The sequence below is a fragment of the Zingiber officinale genome, chromosome 8B (assembly GCF_018446385.1).
Source record: "Zingiber officinale cultivar Zhangliang chromosome 8B, Zo_v1.1, whole genome shotgun sequence".
In the NCBI taxonomy this organism is placed as follows: Eukaryota; Viridiplantae; Streptophyta; class Magnoliopsida; order Zingiberales; family Zingiberaceae; genus Zingiber; species Zingiber officinale.
The window spans coordinates 97,460,015-97,466,721 of NC_056001.1; the positions used below are offsets into that span (position 1 = coordinate 97,460,015).

The 6,707-nt window shown below is 31.4% G+C and overlaps 1 pseudogene; it reads right to left on the reverse strand.

Moving 5' to 3' along the window:
• Positions 1–4,916: 4,916 nt before the first annotated feature.
• LOC122014062 lies at positions 4,917–6,171 on the reverse strand (annotated as a pseudogene).
• Between the last annotated feature and the right edge of the window lie 536 nt (positions 6,172–6,707).

The following is a 6,707-nucleotide window of genomic DNA, read 5'->3' on the forward strand; positions in this document are numbered from 1 at the left end:
GACGACGGAAACGTGGATTGGGCTGGCATGTTAATGGGCCGGGCAAGGAACAGAGCCGTACGGAGTCCGGCCCGTGGAAGTCAGATGTCCGATTCGAACTTTTCAATATTTAAAATTTCGGTAATTTTCTATAAATTATTAAAAACAATATAAATTAAAACAAAAGGATGGTTTATTAAATATTATTAAAAATATTGTATATTAATAATGAATAATATTCTTTATACAAAATAATAGTACTCTTCTTCGGAAAAAAAAAAATCAATCAACCTAATAAAATCATATTATTCACTGGCTTTGAATAAAAATATGTATTTTAAAATTTATAATTGTACAGGAATACAGGGTGAGATAGGGTGACGATGGATTTATCATCTCCATCCCTATCCTCATTTTCACCTTCGAATTATATCCCTATCTCCATTTTTATGTCCACCCGATCTCCATCCCCAACCTCACAGAGATTAAATCCTCATTTTCATCCTCTTTCCTGAGGACAAATTTAAAAGAATAGTCATTCCTCTTCCCATCTAATATTTAACAAATTAATCAGAAAATCCTCATCTTCCATTGTGTCGTATTAAGACGGATTCAGAGATGGGGATAACATCGCTATATTTGCCTCTCCCTTCAAATGCGGAGATTTAAAAAATTCCTAAATCCGAACCTATATATATATAAGTACTCTCCGAACCCGTCTCCTCAGGGCCCCTCTAGGAAAAGGCCTAACTTTGAACTCGAGAATCAAAAGAGATTCTATTTTTTCACTTGTAACTTGTTGAGAGATCTATATTCGCCTAATTATTTCCAGGTCTTCTCAAGACACAACCATTTGTATTCGTCTAATTATTTACGACAATGCTTCCACATGTTAGTATAATTGGTATTATATGTGGTGTTGTTGTTGTTGTTGTTGTAAGAGATTCCAGCGTATACGAAATGTATTTTAGGTAGCTGATCCTATGCAAATAATCACTATGTTGACCAAAGTTTTTCATAATTTATCTTCCTTTTCGATAATATAGGATAATTTTAGAGGGTCTCAGGATGAGAATTATCGAATTTAATATAGTAATTACTTACCAGAAACAGAAACGGTTGAACAATCCTTAATTTTTCAAATATATTTATAGATTTCTCTCAACTATACTGATAAATACTCAGATAGCTTAAAAATCAAAGGAGTCTTGTTTGAAATAACTGTCACGATTCCCCATCATTATCAATAATAACAATTTAGAAATATAAAAACAACTGTTTGATATGTTACAATTATTATCATCCTTTGTAACCTTTGAATAGATAAATCTTTAATGTTCGTTAAGGTTTATCATAGTCCTGCGAGTATAATCGAGTTTGTATTCAAGGAAAATTTATCATCTGTCAGGCATGGTTTGATTTTCGATAGGTATAAATATTATTTTAGATTATCTCGTATCTCTTATTTAGAAACATCATTTACCGTCGGCTAAGACGGAATAAGTTGTATGATTTATCTTCTCTCATAATATATATGAGCCATCCTGAAAGAACCTTTAAAGTGACAGTGACGACTTCATATCTTTTACTATCTGTTAAAGTCCTAATGTTAACAAACGCATCAGATTATAGGATATTGTCATTAATAATTTATTAATCTCTAGTGTTAACAAACGCATAATATTACATTTTAAGTATATGTTGTGTATAATCGTTATGCTAGAGGGGGTGAAATAGTATTCGTGATTTTTATGTTCATTTTTCGTAAAACACTGAATAGGCAATGAAAAGTAAGAAACAAAGAATAAGGACACCAAAGATTTACTTGGTTCGGAGCCTATAACAACTCCTACTTCAAGGTCCGCGATCTTTGATCGCTTTCGTTAAGCAACCACTATAGTATCAAAAATCTTTACAAGTTTAGATTACAAAGTTGAAGCATACAAAGATTGCATAAAAAGAAACTTGTTACCGACGACTTAGAGAATTTGATTTTCTGGCGTGATCGTCGTCGAAACAACATTTGGGCACTGTCGAATTATATGCGTAGGAGCTGAAGTTATTCTGAATGAATTAATTTGAAGCGACTAGTCGAATCTCTTTTTATAGCCAAGTTAGATGTGACCCAGATCTACTGATCTCGGGATTAGTATTTGACTCAACACTGATCAGTTAATCGATCCCCCTGATCAGTCAATTGATCCTGCCTAAAACAACCCGACTTTCTATCCAGATATTGTCGCTTCGGATGAATCTTCGTTCGGTCGACCAATCTCGTTATTCAATTGACCGATCCGTTGATGATCCCTGGCTTATCTGGTCCGATCAACTTGGCCCGATCAAGCCGATGCTTATCCACCGTTCGGTTGACTGAACCCGACGTTCGGTCGATCGATCCCTTGGTCGAGGCTGCTCGTGAGCTGATTTGATCACTGGGGTTCGGTCGACTGATCATAATGTTCGGTCAACCGATCAAGATAAAATCATAACTTGCAAAATGTTAGTCTTCCTGCAAAACAGAGTTAGAATAATAGACAAACAATATATAAAGATTAACTTTTGATAGTCTCTGAACTGTCTGGTTCTGACTTTGAGTTTGCTGAAATTCTAGGTCAGACCGACGCTTACTGTTCCCTCTTCAGGGAACGCGTCCTCACCTACTCCTCTCAGGAGAAATTACCTTTTACCAGACCGTTCCTCCAGACCATCTATACTTTTACTCAGAGTCTGAGACTTCAGGACTTCATGTTGAACGCCCGATCCACGATCCGTTCAGACTTTCACCTGTTATCCGTAACCCCAGGATTTTCACCTAGAGTACTTAACTCTAGGATTTTGCCCAAAGTCCTCAACCAGCCAAAACTTCGCCCAATTCCACAGACCAAGACTTCGTTGTATAACTGCAACTAGAACTTCTTGCCTAACCGCAGCTAGGACTTTCTTTTACCTAAGATCACTTAGGACTTTCTTGCATACTTAGTTCAACTTATTAAACAATAATACAGCTTAACTTTAAACTCTTTTACCATTATCAAAATATAGATTCGATCGTCTAATGCTCCTTGTACCAACGTGTTGTTGGAATTAATTTCTCTATTTGATTGGTTTACCTGTTAAGATTATAGGATATTGCCATTAAGATTTAGTCTAATAAAATGATTTAATTTATGTTTTAATCTAAATTAAAGGATATGCATTTTACAGGTAAAAACCTTTTATCTGATTTCTATTATCTATGATGGGTTGATAAGCTAAACGAGTTTAAAAGTATACAAAAGGGCTGAGTCCCCGAAGGATTAAGTAATAAAACTTCTTTTATCCCATCCGGAAGAGGAATGCGGCTGTCGTCACCTCTCTCCTTTGAAAGTTCATGCATCCCGCAACTAGACTTGTTTTTTATCTTTAGATTGTTGTAGCTATAACAAATAATCGATCTGGTTTGAATTGTATGAGTGTAAAGATTACGAATTCATATATATACAAAGAACAATTCATTTTGTTTTATCATATACGTACAATCCGACTAATCCTCCCACCAAGTAAATAGGAAAGTGTTCATGATTATCTATCTAGAGTAGCCAACATCCTTAGTTTGTCATTCTATTAGAAGAAAAATATCCCATAATACATCATAATTAGAATTTAAATTTTAGATGTCTGATAACCATCGAAATGTCTGACCATTGCACTAAATTTTTAGGACATAAAAATATTTTTATTATAGTAAAAGACGACTATATTCATCTCAAATGTTTTTTATAATCTATTCCTAAATTATACGAAGGGAGTAGCCTCGGTCCTTCGACTCAGGAGGCCCTGGGCGAAATCATAAAATGAGATCCCAAATAAATATCTCACAATATATAATTTATCTACAATGACTTTTCTATTTGCAAAATCTTCTATAATATTATCAGTTTTAAGATTTTCCAAGATGTCTTTCTCAATACATCAAATTAACAATCCATTTAATCTTTCTTGAGACGTTGACAATTTCATATATGTTTTTAATAATTTTAATTTTGAAAAACTCCTTTCAGCCAATGTTACTGTAATAGGCATAGTCAACAAAATTTTATAAGCAATTACAACATTTGGATAACAATCTACTGTGAACAAATTCAAGAATATTGCAGACATTATCATATTTGGTAAAGTTATTTGTAATATTTTTAATTCAGTAAATAAATCATTTAACTCAACATATGATGAGTTGTCATCCGTTAGAGTATATTTTAAATTGACACAATATTTTCTCAATTCATAATCATCCAAAATTCTTAATGTTTTTGAATAAAATAAAAACCAAATATATTTTCAAAGGTTTTCATTTGCTCGAATTTATATTTTAAAGAAGTAATTGTCATGTCCACAACAACAATAAAATAATAAATTCTAAATGACTCTTCTAGTGATAGTGAAACTTCATCATCTTCTCTTTCATTAAATTGTCTTTTCCTAAAAATGCGATGTTTCGTTGTAAATATTGGCTTTATATTCATATCTAATGCAAGACTCTTAGCAATAGTCAAACTTATAGCAAAACCATCATTCCTATACTTTTCAAAAAATGAGATTACACCTTCTAATTATTTCATGGTAGAGTCAATGCACATAGATTTTGATTGTAATTTCTTACTCGCCATGTTTATAGCAAATAAGATATCATATCAAATGATCATGTCAAGTAAAAATTCAAATATTTCGATTGAATTAGCTAAACTTTCAGCTTCACTTATTGACTTTGCATCATCACAAATATTATTTAATTCAAGTAAAGCTGCTCTCACTTCCACCATTTGAAATCTAATAGCTTGAACACTTTTAAAACGACTTTCCCAACGAGTATTTGACAAAAATTTGACGGTTAATCCCTTCACATTATTAAGTAAAATTTTTCATCTCTTAGGAGGACTTGAAAATAATGTATATATGCATTACACTACTCCAAAAACAAAAACAGCTTTAACACGAGAATGTGCCATATCACTAAGAGTTAAATTAAGACTATGATAAGCACATGACATATACAACGCTCTTGAATTTATTTCAAGTAACCTCTTTTGAACTCCTTGGTGTTTTCCTTTCCTATTGGGACCATTATCATAACCTTGACCTCTAATATTTTCAATACTAAGATCAAGTGATTTTAACACATTTTGTAATTCGTTAAAAAGTCCTAAACTAGATGTATCATCTACTTTTAGAAACTCTAAAAAGTACTCTATTTTCACTTTATTACCTGATATATTAACACATTGTACTATAAAATTCATTTGTTCTTGATGACTTATATCTGGGGTACAATAAAAAATTATTGAAAAATATTTTGCTTCTTGAATTTTATTAATGATAACACTTTTAACATTATTAGCTAAAATAGAAATCAACTCATTCTGAATTTTATGACCTAGATAATGATAATGAATTTCATTGCTTTGAATACGTCTAATATGATCTTGCATCACATAATCAAATTCAACAATCATTTCAATCAACCCCAAAAAATTTCCATTATTGTCTTGATAAAGTTTATCATTAGATCATTGAAAAGGCAAACAACGTTTATAAAGACATTTTACAAGTACTAATATTCTTGTTATAACTTGTCTCCAACGCTCTTTTTTTTTGGAAATTTCTCGTTGTAGGTCTTTATCAATTGTTAGATTTTTTATCTAATCGTATTTTTAATTCATTCCAAGTGTTCATGTTAGCTATATGTTTAATAGTATTTTAATGTTCTTTAACTCGTTCACTAAGATGTTTCCAATCTCTAAATCCATCCTTTGCTAATGAACTTCTATTGTTTTCATATTTAAACCACTTGCAACAAAAGCAATAAACTTCATCCACATATTTTCTATAAACCAACCACTTTCGGGCTCTTATTTCTCCATTACTTAAATGTCTAGAATAATGAGCACAAGAAAAATGCCTAGAAGTGTCGTCTAAAGGATATACAATATTCATTTCTCTTATAGGCCCCTTTTCAACTAATATATAACGTGCATTGTTACCAAGATTATCCAAATTTCTTGGATCATATATATCAAGTGAAGAAATAAATTGTTCATAAATGTCAATATTCTCATTATCTACCCTATTTAAAACATTCTCATGCCCACTCAAAATTTTCCTTTCTTCATTAACATCGTGAATCTCATTACACTCATCTACATCATTCACAGTCATAGTTGAATTTTGTACATTTTGATGAGAACTTTTAATAAAAAATTTATTAATATCACCTCTTTGTGATTTAGTCAATTATTCTAGTTTTTTTTCTTTTTTTCTTTTTCTCACATCCAGAAAGATGTTTTTTAGGTAACATATTATAATGTACAAAACTATAACAATTACAAAAAAAAAATAGATAATTCAAATTATTTCACTAGTAAAGGAATAATAGCACCTGGAATATGATAGTTTTCAATATTAATGGAAATGCCCTAGGTCGTTAAGTTAAGCACCTCATCAGACAACACCTCTTAAAAGAAAATTAAATCATTATCAAATTAAAACTAATTAGTAAAATTATGGTACTTAAAGAAACAACAATACTAATTATAACAATACAAGTTCAAGCGCATAAGTTCAAGCAGAAGTAGTGACTAGTGACTCATCAAAACAAGATTAGATTGTCTGATCCTTGTAAAGTCTAACTCATGCTTATATTATATTTATATATAACAAAATCATGGCTAATATAACAAGCTATATCCAAACAA